Source organism: Sciurus carolinensis, chromosome X (genome assembly GCF_902686445.1).
Source record: "Sciurus carolinensis chromosome X, mSciCar1.2, whole genome shotgun sequence".
In the NCBI taxonomy this organism is placed as follows: domain Eukaryota; kingdom Metazoa; phylum Chordata; class Mammalia; order Rodentia; family Sciuridae; genus Sciurus; species Sciurus carolinensis.
The window spans coordinates 3,284,477-3,298,618 of NC_062232.1; the positions used below are offsets into that span (position 1 = coordinate 3,284,477).

The 14,142-nt window shown below is 42.1% G+C and overlaps 1 protein-coding gene across 5 annotated transcripts in view; it reads right to left on the reverse strand.

Annotated features, from left to right (window-relative positions):
• The window catches only part of Nlgn4x (neuroligin 4 X-linked), a 301,913-nt gene that overhangs the window by 247,712 nt on the left and 40,059 nt on the right, over positions 1-14,142 (reverse strand). For all 5 annotated transcript variants that reach the window (XM_047537041.1, XM_047537037.1, XM_047537040.1 and 2 more), the window contains exon 3: positions 9,971-10,058. The gene's annotated coding sequence lies outside the window, so the exon portion shown is untranslated. The remainder of the gene's footprint in view (positions 1-9,970; positions 10,059-14,142) is intronic.

Sequence of the window (14,142 nt, forward strand, 5' to 3'; positions counted from 1 at the left end):
AGCAGGCATGGAAGTGATGGGCAGGGGAAGAGGGGGTTTTACGTGTGAATCTCCAAATACAGATTCATCAGAAAGACACCCACTGAAAAGATCCTTCCAATGCACTTGGTGGAAGACATTCCTAGAAACAGCACATATTATTGGTGCATGAATTTGCTAAGCCCAGTCCAATAATACTGAAATGCCTTTCCAAAGTCACTCAACCACTTAAACCCAGCAAAGAATTATTTCGATTCCCTCTTAAGGACCAGTAACAGCTAACTGGTCTACTACGGAAAATCAAGATGGCACCTCTGACGAAAATATCTTCCAATATTGTCTGCTCACTTTGAACGTAGATGAGATTGACTGGAATATATCATTCAACGTGTCCAATTCTGGTTGGATATTCAAACAATCACAACACTTTCAGTGCTATTTTTCCTCTCTTGAAACATTTGAAAAAAATAAATGGTGCTACACCATTTCAGAGATGTGTTCCAGTTTTTATGATTATCATTGTTATTATTATTGGGAATGGGGATGGAACCCAGAGGTACTTTACTAAGCCACATCCCCAGCTCTTTTTACTTTTATTTTGAGACAGGGTCTCTCTAAGTAGCTGAGGCTGACCTCCTGACTCAGCCTCCTGAGTTGCTAGGATTATAGTCTGGTGCCACCATACTGGGCTTCAGAGGACTATTCGAAGACTTAACCAAAGAAATGATTGAGAATGTCAAGTAGTGGTCAAACCAGTGGATCGCACTTTGAATACGATGATGAGAATATAATCTGCTCTTTCCAAGTGTGAAATAACCCACAAGAATTATTGGTTTCGATTTTGGGATTTGATTTTGTTTTGAGCCACATAGAGATGGTATTTCCAACTTAAAATGAGTTTGGGGAGAGATTACCCAATGGTAAATGGAGATGCTTCATGTACCTGGTTTAAACACTGCAAACCACAGTCTATGATGTCCTTTCTGAAGAATTAAATTAGTTGAGATTTTTAATCACCTAATGACTTTGAAAGTCTGAAAATAAATGCTAGCAATTAGGAGTAAGATAAATAGTACCTTTTATGAAATTTAAAATTTATAGCTGAAATACCCTGGACTTCAGTTTACCTGGATTATGAATCTGCAAAATTTGGAAAGGTTAAGAAATTAATGATAACGTGCGTGCCTGGACATAGAGGGCTATTCTATTCATTCCTCTGATGCCTCTGGCTTTCTACCTGACCAGATTTTGTTGCTTAACCTTTTCCCAAGAATGGCATAATTTGGAAAAATCCAATCAATTACAACTGAAAGGACAAGTGAAAGACTAAGCATTCTCCAAAGAAGGTTTACATTTGCTAAGTAATAGAGAAGAAAATACAGCAGCTAAAATTGTAGCCCACTTAGAAGACTTAATTACAGAAGTCAATGCTAAGTAACGTATATTCATCTGTACATACGTGGGACCAAGGTGGGGAGAGAGAGGTCTGAGACTCAATTCCTAACTGCTTCCAAATCCCTGTAGAAAAATGTCCTAAAACATTTCAAGGAGGTTCTTCTCCATTCAGACTCACAAAGTTCAATGAAGAAAATATCTGGTAAGAATACAATGAAGGCTAACAGAAATATGAGTTACGTGGGCCAAAATGATATTATTTCCCCACCCAGTGGGAAAGACTCTCAGAAGGACTTTCTGCAGAAGGTGAAAGGACTCCACTCACGTGAATGGACATCTCCAAACCAAAATGCAGAAGAGCTTCAGGTTCAAAATGGCGCCGTGTTCCAGGTGGACAAAACTGATATTGCCCAGGCTCACTTCATTCACGGCCCAGCTGGATGGAGGTTAGAGAACTAGTACGAGTCCACTGGCTTACTTGAGCTGCTCAACCAGCACAGAGACTTCATGGCAAATCATCTCCAGGTGGAGCACGTTCTAATTCCTAGGAAACTGGTGGGTCATACGTATCAACTGGCCTTCACCCAACACACTTGGATAAAATCTTCCATGTGGGGTGCCCTATGGCCCCATGCCACCTACCTAGTGGCAGCATGAATGTTCTCTATCTGAATTTCCAACCACATTAAAAAGAAGTAGTAAACAGCAGAGGTTCCTATAAGGGAAAGAGGGACCCCTGTTCTACGGAGTACAAATTCATGTTTTTCAGGTAGATAATGCTACATTCTGCTTCAGCAAAGTCCTCAAGGTTACATTCCCCATTACCCTGCAAAACTTAGGACAGCAACTGAATACCATGTGTTCTCGACTGTCTGTGGAGAGTAAGGCAAAAACGTTACGTTAAGGGAACATTTTGAGGTAATGATCCTCCATCATCTGCATCTAAAATATATTTAGTTAATATTTACTACATCCACAGCGCATCAGGTAAGACATCGAACAACGCTCCAGGGAAAGACAAAACAACTCCATTTCACGTTGATAGCAATTATCCACTTCAAGGAAGCGTGCTGAGTCAGAATTACTGCTCTATCAAATTATCATGAAAACATGGAATCAGGAAACACCCCCTGATTTTAACTGTATAACATGCACTTCATTAAACAGTTTAGAGAAACAATAAAAATCACAGTGACTGCCTCAGCTTAAATCACACTTCCCTTCTTCTACATCATGAAACAAAGGGATTGGGGAAGAAAGAAATCTGTCAAGATGGTACCCCACGTTTAATCATGAGCCTCAGCCCCCAGCAAGAGGAAACAGCAACCAGAACCTATCCCTTGAATAGTTAGAGGTGAATCTCACACCTGGGCATGTGGGCAACCATCCACATCTGACCCTAGTGCATATGAATTCACATGGAAGATACCAGAGTATTTCCAGACCCCATCCACCCACACATCTGCTCTATATCTGAGCTCTAGAGTGGAGGCCACAATAGACTTCCCAATTCAAAACCATATACGTGAACATTAATATTTACTCTGCACTGAAATCCACTTCATAATTCCTGCATGGATGCATTCGTTTGTGAACCCAAGATGTTCACCAAGATCTGCCTTCATACCCACAGAAGAAAGGAACCACGCCATCAAGTATGGATTGGCCGCCATTTTGGGGAAGGGTCAACGGAAGATATCTTGGACATGGGAAATCATTTGGTCTTTAGCGAAGCTGTTCAACTCTGAAACTATAGTGAAAGACGCAGAAGAAAACCTAAATGAAAGAGTGTGACTGATTTCTTAAAAAAATAAAATTTGTTTGCAAAATCTGGGTTGCTACTCACAGGATATAGCTGACTTCTCAAGTTTATTTCTGTCCTCCAGAGATCAAACAAAATTAGCTTATGCGTAAATAACTTACAAAAAGGGCAAGATGAGTCATGTAATGAGATACACCTACCTCTTTTTATTTTCCAAGCTGATATGTACCCCTCTTCCTGGGAGAATGGGGGGGGCCCCACAACATAAAAAGCATTGTGTCACTTAGCATTGCAAAAATACAAAGATGCAATACATCAGTTGCGCTTACGAACTGTGTTATGTGAGCTAAGAATAGATTGTTTTAATGCAAGCAATGGACAGTGATGTTAACGTCTGCTGAACATTTACACCTAATTGAATCTTTAGGGAAAAAAAAAAACTCATAAGATTTAAACTAATTTTACAACATCTTTGCCAAAATTTTGCCTCCTTCTAAAGAGGAACAGCAGGGAGTTTGATTGAAATGGGAAGGAAAATAACAGATCAAACCCCTTCTGGTTTTAGTCAAAGCTACTTAAAAATTCTCCTTTTAAATTTTTAGCTATAATAAAGTTCACTATTCAAAGGTAGTAATAATAAGTATTGTAAGAATAGAAGAAAATAAGAATGGGAGAAATTAGCTTTCAGAACAATTTCAAACGTTTGCCATATGAAATCCAAGCTCCCAGTAGCCATTCTTTCCTCCCTGAACAAACTAAGGTTTACCCATTGCTTCAACATGGAAATAAAATGCATATGAAAAATTAGCTAATAAATGCATCTTCCTTTCTATGCCCAACTGGAATGTAAGATCATTTAGGGAGACTAGCAGGCAGGAAGTGACATCATTGGTGGGAGGGGCTAAGGTCCAAGCCCAGTCTCCACTGAAGGAGCTTCCCTGGAAATCTATAGTACCATGGCCTCCTTCTCCATCCTTCCTGTACAAAGTATCAGGGGACCTAATCTCAACAGAGTCCACGAGTTGAGAGCTGAGCCTAAGGGAATTCAGGGAATTCCATCCTGTTCCTCCTCTGCTCTGGCACAGGTCATGTGTCCGCCATCTTCCTTCTGGGACTTTGTGATAAATGGTCCCCAATGGGCTGACAGATCAAAGGACTGGTTTTCCCGGACTTTTGACCTCAGTATTAGCCACCAACAGACCTTGAACTGTCCTTGATGGTAGGCAAAAAAACATGACAAATTTAGTGAAATTAAAATGGAAGAAGTAGGAGGAAATTTTTGGAAGACTTAACAGAATAATATATTTGTTTTCATTTCATCAATAGCTTCTTGACTATTCCACTGTGTCCTTCCCTTTTATTCATTTAGCAAATATTTTTAAGTTTACATCTATTGGACTGAATTCTCAGGGGTAGACAGTAAAGAAAAGATAAGAAGGATTATTTTTCTACCTCATGGGATTCCTATGCAGTCTGTAGAGTTTATATAAAAAGATTAAATATTGAAGTTTTCATAATTGCACACATTTTTTGGTGTGCAGAGCTAGGGATAAAGCCCACACTATACGAAGCCAGTGCTCCATCGCTGAGCTATATCCCAGCTCCTAACAGTGGCATCGTTATAAAATTCCCTTCAAGTGTTAATCTTAAAAGTTAACTATCTGACCTCCATTTCTCCAAAATCAACACTACTATGTTCGTATTTTCTTTCAATTTCCAAGAAAACAAAATACTCTTCTTAGTTCCTACATACTCCACAGCTAGAAAGAGAAAACATTTCAATTCTTTAATGTGTTTTTATCCCACTAAGGGAAGGGAAATTATTACAAGGATCAAATAGGCATTTCAATCACAATTGATCCACTTTCTGTGTTTGAAATGTTCCTTCAAAATCTCAGATGCCTTTGTGGTACCATTTCAATACTATCAACTTTTTACTCAGTTGCTAGATCCCAAACATTTGAAGAGTTCTTGTGTCAGATTGATTTACAGAGCTACTTTAAATCACCAACTGTTTAATGAAGGTTCCACTGGGGAATATGTGTGCAACTAAGTACACTATTACGAATCTCAACTTCCAAATTTGTTGGTCCCCAAAAGTGCCTTATCCTCAGAATTGTCAGCATCAACAGACATGATGTTCCATATAATACTGAATGTCCCATCTCTGGGTTCATCCTTGGATTCCTTTACTAAGAATCAAAAACTAGGGTTTCAGGAATACCATGAAAGGAATTTTTCCTGACCATCAGTTTTACATTAGACCAAGTCATTGTGGCAATAAAACTAATTTTAGCAGAAGCTCACTGCTGTGGCTTGGAGAAGAGGAAGCCCCTGAAAACTCATGTGTCAGAAACAGTCAGAAAGTTTAAAGTTGAAGTGATTAGATTATGAGAGCTTTAACCCGATAATGGATTAATCCACTTGAATGGATTAATGGGTGGTGATTGTAGGCAGGTGGGTGTGGCTGGAGGAGGAGGGTCACTGGGGACATGCCTTGGGGAATATATCCTGTCCCTGACTCCTAGGGGACTATATCCTGTCCCTGGCTCCTTGGGGACTATATCCTGTCTCTGGCTCCTTGGGGACTATATCCTGTTCCTGGCTCCTTGGGGACTAAATCCTGTCCCTGGCTCCTTGGGGACTATATCCTGTCCCTGGCTCCTAGGGGACTATATCCTGTCCCTGGCTCCTTGGGGACTATATCCTGTCCCTGGCTCCTTGGGGACTATATCCTGTCCCTGGCTCCTAGGGGACCATATCCTGTCCCTGGCTCCTTGGGGACCATATCCTGTCCCTGGCTCCTTGGGGACTATATCCTGTCCCTGGCTCCTTGGGGACTATATCCTGTCCCTGGCTCCTTGGGGACTATATCCTGTCCCTGGCTCCTAGGGGACTATATCCTGTCCCTGGCTCCATGGGGTTGATATCTGGTCCCTGGTGAGCAGAGCTCTCTCTGCTTCCTGGTGCCACGTCCTGAGCTGCTCTCCTCCTCCAAGTCATTCCGCCATTTTGTTCTGCCTCACCTTGTGCCAGAGCCATGGAGTCGGCCCACCATGGACTAGACATCTAAAACCATGAGCCCCAAATACGTGTTTCCTCTTCAAAATGTTCCTGTCAGGTCTTTAGGTTAAGGCAATGAAAAAACTGAGTAAAATAACCACCAAGACTATTCCAGGGGCTGGGGTTGTAGCTCAGTGGTAGAGCACTTGCCTAGCATATGTGAGGCACTGGGTTTGATCCTCAGCACCGCATACATACATAAATATTATTTAAAAAAAAAAAAAAACTATCCCAAACTAACATAGAAACCAACGGTAAATTCATTCCCTAAACAGGGATTATAAAATCAGAAAGTGTCTCATCAACGGCACATCGAAAAGTTTACTAAAATGGCAAACGTTGAATTTTTCCATTATTCATGGAGTCAATGAATTATTTGTAACTCTCTGGCAGTTATTGTTCTGAATTTATAACCGCTGGTTCTGCGTGTTACAGGGGAGTGATTCTGACCTCTTCAGGTTTTAGGCAAATAAGAAAGCTCGTAATGGAAATTCATCTCCTGGGTTGCAGACATGGATGATTTCACTCACGGGCATACGCATGTCCACTACAGCCTGCACGTTATCAGAGCGGATACCCCTCGATTGAACACCAGTGGCTTTAAAAGAAGACACAGGGAGAGATCAGAGGATATGCCAGTTCCTGCTTTCTCCTCACCTCACCATTCTTTGGAATCTGATGCCCTCAAACACCTGGGGACAGTTGAATGGAAATGACTCCACCTGAACACTTTCCAGTGCTTACTGACCGAGGGTCTCAAGATGGCCAGGAAAGAACACACTAGTAATCTCTGGCTTTCCATCCAGCTGAGGCATCCAAGATAGGCACCACGAGAAGTCCCACCATGGACTCATTAGTAAAGAAAACACCCCTCAACGTGTCAAAATGACCTCTGCAAAGCCCAGCCCCGAGGTCAGCTGCCCTCACCCATGGAGGAAAAGGAGTAGGAGGAAACCTGCAGCAGGCGTGTGCTGATAGAACCCAGGGTCTCCAGTGCAGCTCTGGTCTCAGAGCCTGAGGTTAAACAATGGAAAACATCCTTCTCCATCCAGAAGTTCTTCATTGCTTCCCTGGATTGTGCCCTTGATACGACATTCCCTTTGGGTTCCAGAATGAGTTCTCGTGGTGTGAGCTGTGGCTGAACCAAGGTACAGAGCCTGCTTCTCCACCTGCTGCTCCTACCAGGGCAGCTCGAATCTATCAAACTGGGTTCTCCTCATGCTACCGCTACCGAAAAGATGGAGGCCCACCTTGCCTTGGGCCTCCGCTCCAAAGGCTGGAGATGGGAGGAAGACAGATGCCTCTGTTTTATATAAATACACCTCCATGTTGGAAAAAATTAACAATAAATAAATGAATAAAAGCAGAAACAAAGAAGAGGGAAATGGTGAGTAAATCAGGAGACAGAGGGATTCCTCGGCACGTCCTGTGATGTGTTCTTGGCTGTCCAGCGGCATATGCTGGATATGGAGAAGGTCTGGGTTCACTGCAGACTCCTTGAAGACCTCTGATTAAATTAAAAAAGCTATACAAAAGCAACCAAAAACCAGTCAACGCGTTCTCCTCTCCACCACGAGAAATATTTTCCACATCCGACGTCTAAATCTTGACAAATGTGTTCGCGATGTAGCATAAAAATTGATAAGAAAATTGGCAGGAGACCCATGTTTAAGCAATACAGTCATACACGCTGCCTCTGCAGGCTGGGAATTGGCAGCTGAGCCATGAAAAGCTGTAACTACTCACTTGAAATATATGAAGAGAGAAGATGATCCCTTCAGATATTTGAGGAAAAGAGTCCAGAGTTGGAATTGTGAAGTATTTCTAACAAGTGTACCTCATAAACATGTTGTGCCCATTCTCTCTGTCCTTGGGTTCTGTCCTGTTTCTAGTTTTCTGGAGAGTGTAAAGGATCTGAAGGTCTGAGTGGGCCTCAGTCTGCAGTAGAAACATGAGTCTGACATTTTGAATCCCTCAGAAATGACAAGACATACAGCAAGTAGATGAGAGAGAGTGGCCCCATTCAAATGACCCAAGGACTCCTTGGGTCCCAGATGATCAGTGGTGTTTATTCTAGAAGAGATGAACTTTGGATGAGCAGGGAAGCTGAGAATGAATTTCCAAGAGGTTTGCACCCGCAGAACAAAAGCCAGGTATGCTCCTTTGTGCGCACTATGAGAGAGAGGTACTCTGCATTGTGTCTCTGTGGGGAGGAGAAGTCCTGTTAGGGAATTCTCAGTTGTCATTAGGGACATGCCAAATGAACTGGTCATCGCTACTTCAACTTTTAAAAAATTCAGACCCAAAATATATATATATATATATATATTGCAAACAACTAGACTGATTTAACCAGGCTGAAAATGCAGGAATAGAGTTCAGTCAACAGCTCAGAGACTTCCAGTGATTCGCTTTGTGGCTGTCCGTCACAATCCCTCCCCAGGAGGGGAAGAACTCTGCATAACTTGTACGCTGCAGGCTAAGATGGCTTCCCATAAATGATGGAGGGGCAAGAAAGCACCCTGACTCATTTGCAGGGAGCTGAGTGGGGCTGGGATAGAACCTCAGCACTCTGGAAGGACCTGCCTCTTCCATGATTTCCGTGGGATTCAAGTGAAAAGCGTGTGTGTGCTTCCAGCAAGCCGTTTCATCTGGAAGTCCCGCCATATTGAATTATTGGAAACTTTAGGGTTTCCTATGAATGCTCCTGCTGAAACAACCCTCATACTCTACACACAAACCCCTATTCAGTCCTCACGTCCCTCATACCCTACACACATCCTCCTGTACACATTCCATCATCTCTACATGACTGATAATATATGCAAATGTCCTGTAAATATTGTCATTCTGTTTTGCTCAGGGAAAAATGACCAAAGGTGGGGACTTGTTCTGTACACATGCAATTTGTTTTAAGTACTTTTGATCTGAGGCTCAAAGGGTCAAACATATTTTAATTCGGATTAGGCATTTTCAGCAATAATGATAATGTTCAATTCACATCAATACGAGAGAATTCTTCAACCACCCCTTCCCTGAACTGGAAAACTTGTGAATCACAGAGACGTGGGCTGGCACTGTGCCCAGTGTTTTCAATTCTTACAAGGTTAGGTATTCAATTACCTCCTCTTATCGAGCAAAGAAAATGAAGACATCAAAAAATAATGAATGCCTAAGTTCACACTCTGGAATCTGTCCTCGCAACCTCCAGCCTGCAGACTCTTCTTGGACAACTCTCCCAACACAGAGTCCAGGGTCATGGTAGACCCAAGGGTTACAAGGAGAGTGATCAGATGCAGGGGTTCAAGATGGTGTGGTTTGCATATTAGAATCTATAATATGCCACAAGTATGTGTCACAAGTATGGCCAATTATCCTGGGACAACTCCCATGCTATGGAAGAGTTTTCTCCTTTAGGAGAGTTAGGGATTTGATGTGCAGCCCCATCTCAGACCTGAGACCCTCAGGCTGTCCTCGACACAGATTCCAATCTCACACTCCTAGAAATGGCTACAGGCACTGCAACAGACCTGTCAATCTTCCACCTAAGCTCCAATGCAATGGGGAAAGGAAGAACCAAGGAAAGAATAGAAGTTGTCAAAGTGACAGTAAAGAAGCATGTGTGGCTCTCCAGTCTCATCTCCATGCAGAAAGCTGTCCACAGGCAATCAGAAAAAGCCCACAACCCAGCTGGACACTGGTTCTCCAGCCCCACAGCACAGCCCAGAGCATAGTCACCGCCATCTTGGATTGGTCAATACTTATACTTACCATTACACTGTCCTTCTGCCGGGGTGCCTTTAAAACTTCCTCCATGGAAGGTTACTTGATGATTTTTCCCATGTCACCACATTTCTCCCTGTGAAATTAAAAGAGAAACATGGTTTTCCACTCAGGGAAGGGATGGCTTCAAAACCAATACTATAATCCTCGTGAACTTTCTTCTAGGTTGTTAACAGGAACTAGCAGGTAATTCTTTTTTTTTTTTTTTTTTTTTTTTTTTGGGGTGCTGGGGATCGAACCCAGGGCCTTGTGCTTACAAGGCAAGCACTCTACCGACTGAGCTATCTCCCCAGCCCCCAGGTAATTCTTAACTGGGTCCTTAGTAGTCAAGGAAATCAAGAGAGGACAGAGTCATGCTTACTTTGGATTCTCTATTCAGCAATATTGGAACATACATGCAAACTGTGATTACGGCTTGAAGTTATTGATATACAGGTAGCTCACGGGTATGATTTTGGCTGGTGTTACATTTTCTTTGGTATTTAGGGTATATCTATGTTATATCCAGCTTCTTCGAATAAGGAGTTAATCATCTTTGGAAACCTAGTGAGAAGAATCAATCCATATTTGAGTAACTTCTCATCTCCAAGGTCTGATCCTAAATCTGCAGATATTTTTCTTTATGGTGATGGATCGGAATGCATGCACTCCCACACGGTCCTGGGCTCTGGGTTCCATGCAGTAAAAATGGTCTCCATTTGTTCAGTACATTTCTCATCATCTCACCATGGAATCTTCTCCTTACAGACGATGCTTTTGCATTCCTAAACCTTCTGCGTCTAAGAGAATCCTGATGAGATACTATCTGAGAGACGGTGGGCAGCACACCTACCCCTCTGCACAGTCCAGGAAGGACGGCGGGCGGAATGAGAGGATAAACCATTTCACTTCCTTCTCGGCTGACGTTGATGCTTGCAGAATATTAGTTCTGAGCAGAGGAGGTCTTTTGGGTTTCACAGCTAATGAGGCGGCGTGTTATTAAATTGTCAAAAAGTAGGGTCCTACTTTAATTACATTTCCGATTACTCATAGGACTGAGCATATTCCCTTATAAATATGCATTTCATAGATATTGTTGATTAAAATACACTCGCGGAAATGAATTCATGTTTAACAACCATCATAATCTATCCATCTTTGCCAACCTTTCTATAGATCTGTAGGGTGGTTACAATTATATCTGTTTTCACATTTGGAAAATTGATTTCTGGGTGCTACATCACATCATTCATGTGCTCCGGATCAGGGGATCAGACTTGTGATTATCTGGAACGCAAGGATCTGGGATTTTTCAGATTATCAAGCTGCCTCCCTCTTTCAAATAAATATAGTAGGTGTGAAATGTATAGAGGAGGGGAACATTTAACATGTCCAGTGCTCTATGTTTTCATGTCAAAAAAATATACAAGGTATTTATGAGAGTCATGAGCATCAGTTGAGGAAAACTGATTCAGGAAGATATTAGCACATTTTCTCAAAATGATAGACCTACCAAGGTGGAGCCAGGATAATGGATCCCTAATAAATAGCTCAGATGGAAGAGAGAGCATCTATGCCCAAAAATGGTTTTCATCAGCAACAAATTATCATCAGGGACAGAAAATGTTATTTGATATCAAAACCAAACATAGTTCCACCACGCATGAGTGGTGCATACAGTGGATGCTCAAGTAATGTCAGCCATTACGATGGCATTATTAATATTTCCATAAATTGCCTCTCTCTCCCTTTTAGCAGATCAGAGATCTTGCCTCTGTTCCCTAACCACAGTCCAGTGTTGAACTCACAATTTATCAAGTAAACACTGTATTTCAGAAAATTTTACAAAACTAGTGTGACTTGGTTGGACACAGAGGCACATGCCTCTAATTCCAGTGATTTGGGAGTCTGAGGCAGGAGGTTCACAAGTTTCAAGCCAGCCTCTGCGACTTAACAAGACTCTCAACAATTTGAGAAAACTCTGTCTCATTTTGAAAAATAAAGAAGGGCTGAGGATAGAGCACAGTGATAGAGTTCCCCTTGGTTCAATCTCAAGTTCCAAAAAGAAAAAAAAAAATTAGGGCATGATTTATGTCTGATGAAAAAAAAAAAAACCTAATTATTGTTTTAGGTTTGGCTTTCTATTTCTTGGCATGCTTCATTTTGCTTATCGCTTGGCTAAGTACACAAGTCAGACAGAACTGGTAATCACATTTGTGTATGTCTCCTCAACCTTTCAGATCTTCTGTTGCAAAAATCCATCTCCTACCAGGCTATCACCACTATTCACCCTGCAGATGAGTCTGATCTCCCTGATACACGTGCTTATGTACTTTCTAAATATGGGTGCAATTTTGGTTTTCAGTTGACACATAATAGTTGCACATATTTTTGTGGTATTCTGGGCTATTTTGACCCATGGATACAGTTTGAAATAATCAGATCTGGGTAATTAATATATGCCAACACCTCGTATTTTTATTATTTCCTGCAGGTTAGGACATTTGAGAGCCTCTCTTGTGGCTGTTAGTCTCTTCTTAAATGATAACTCTCCATATGGTTTTAGGGTTTGGATCTGAAATTACCTCCCAGCCCAGGGAGTGAACACTTGGTCCTCCATCTCTGGTGCTATTGGGAAGTGGTGGAACCTTTAAGAGGCGGAGCCTAGTGAGAGGGAGTTAGGTCATTGGGGGTGTGGTCTTGAATGGCATCGGGGGACCCTAGTCCCTCCTCCAGCCCTCTCCTTCCTATTCCTCTTCCTCTTTCTCTCTCTTTCTCTCTTTCTTGGCCACCATGAGATGAGTAGCTCTCTCTGCCACATAATTTCCACCATGATGTTCCCCAACAACACAGACCCAAACCATGGAGCCAAATGAGTAGGGACTGAAATGTCTGAAACCCTACACCAGAATAAACCTCTTGTCCTTCGAAGTTGACCGCCTTGGGTATTTTCTCACAGCAACAGTAAGCTGCCTCACACAATGTATAAATTCCGATTACGACAGTCTTCCAGAATGCTTTCTGTGTAGGAAATCCCCAAACATCAAAGAGTCAGAGAATTTCTGCCTGAGTCCTTACAGGTGTGCCCACTGGGTGCTGCGTGTTCATATCCAAACACACTCAGAGCTTCATTTTTCTCTGCCACACGATTTATGATGGGACATGATATAGCATTCCATCCCCAACGTAGAGCTGAGTTATTAGACACGGCTAACAAAATATTCCAAAGGCGAGAGAACAAGTTCTCTAGATTGCAAGACTTCTTGATGTTGCTGGGAAATTGTGACTTCATGACCTATTCTAGAACCCGCAGAAGCAGATAAATTTGACCACACATGATGCCTTAACTAGAAATCAAGATGAAATTGCACTTTCCAGTCTCGGTTTTCACATAAAATCCATAGTCTAGCATGTACATGCCATTGGTGCTGACTTACATCTTATTTAATGAGGAAGAGCTTCGAAGTTGTCCTTCGAAGTTGACCGCCTTGGGTGTTTTCTCACAGCAACAGTAAGCTGCCTCACACAATGTATAAATTCCGATTACGACAGTCTTCCAGAATGCTTTCTGTGTAGGAAATCCCCAAACATCAAAGAGTCAGAGAATTTCTGCCTGAGTCCTTACAGGTGTGCCCACTGGGTGCTGCGTGTTCATATCCAAACACACTCAGAGCTTCATTTTCCTCTGCCACACGATTTACGATGGGACATGATGTAGCATTCCATCCCCAACGTAGAGCTGAGTTATTAGACACGGCTAACAAAATATTCCAAAGGCGAGAGAACAAGTTCTCTAGATTGCAAGACTTCTTGATGTTGCTGGGAAATTGTGACTTCATGACCTATTCTAGAACCCGCAGAAGCAGATAAATTTGACCACACGTGATGCCTTAACTAGAAATCAAGATGAAATTGCACTTTCCAGTCTCCGTTTTCACATAAAATCCATAGTCTAGCATGTACATGCCATTGGTGCTGACTTACATCTTATTTAATGAGGAAGAGCTTCGGATTCATACATACAAGCATGTTTTACAATCAACCTGTATTATGTGCATAGGACAATTTAAGTCGCCGTGGACTCCACAGAGAAGCAATTATTTAATCCAGTATTTACAAGGTACTAGTATGTTAGCCGGTGCTACTGTCAAATGGTCTAATTATTCTCTTGGAGTCCCGGT